The sequence below is a fragment of the Acanthisitta chloris genome, unplaced genomic scaffold, assembly GCF_000695815.1.
Source record: "Acanthisitta chloris isolate BGI_N310 unplaced genomic scaffold, ASM69581v1 scaffold25571, whole genome shotgun sequence".
Taxonomy (NCBI): Eukaryota; Metazoa; Chordata; class Aves; order Passeriformes; family Acanthisittidae; genus Acanthisitta; species Acanthisitta chloris.
This window is the reverse complement of record NW_008654690.1, coordinates 28,270-29,122: the sequence shown is the minus strand read 5'-3', so window position 1 is coordinate 29,122 and position 853 is coordinate 28,270. Positions and strand designations below refer to the sequence as shown.

The 853-nt window shown below is 42.9% G+C and overlaps 1 protein-coding gene across 1 annotated transcript in view; it reads left to right on the top strand.

The window, feature by feature from the left end:
* Nucleotides 1-853, top strand: part of SLCO4C1 (solute carrier organic anion transporter family, member 4C1) — a gene marked incomplete at both ends in the record, with an annotated part of 28,442 nt that overhangs the window by 243 nt on the left and 27,346 nt on the right. The window lies entirely within an intron of this gene.

Here is an 853-nt window from a genome sequence, read left to right as displayed (position 1 = left end):
CTGTGGCTGAAACAGTGGCAGAAATGCCTTCCCTAGAGGGGAACGTACAGTGGTGCCCTGGATAGGGAAGTTGGTTATACGGTATTACTCTCTGTATGTCACTCTGTTCCTCTTTTTCTTCTTTTCCTGTCTACTTTATTGGCCACTGCTGAGTCTGTCGTCCCATCAGCTCTGTGCTTCACGCTCTCGTCAATGCTGCATCCCCATCGTTCACGGGGAAATAGTGTTTCACATGCACTCACGGGATGAGATTTAGGAGCCAGGGAATAACATGATACAACCCGACACACAGAACTGGGGTATCCTGGCGTGTACTTTGTTACCTACCTGCTAATTAAAAAGGAATCTTGGCCTGGTTGTGTTGGATGTTGGGTAATTAAGATGGCTTTGAAAACAAAAAAAAATCCGTTCTTGTTTTGTGAATCCCAGTGCAGCCAGCTTCCTAACACTTAGCTAATGGTTTAATTTGACCTTCAGGGGAACACAAAGTTTAGCTTGCCCTAAATTTATGTTGTTCAGCTTCAGAGATCCTTGCCCATATTTTTGGTTTTCAGTAACAAGATTTGTTAGGCCCTTAGCAAGCCTAAGGCTTAGACAGTAGTAATAATGATCAAGAGGAGGGAAAGCATTAGTGTACCAAATATACAAACTTGAAGTTTGTAAAGCTTGGATATTTTTCTGTCAAATGGAACTGTTGGATTAATGTTCAGAGCCCTTCAAGTTTATTGGACTAGCTAGAAAAGGAGATCATGTTTCCTGAAAAATTCCAAGGCTGTAAAGCTCATTGTAGCCCATAATGAATGAGACTGCTGTAGAGGGCTGGAGGGAGATGTTGGAGATGCAGTGCTAGAGG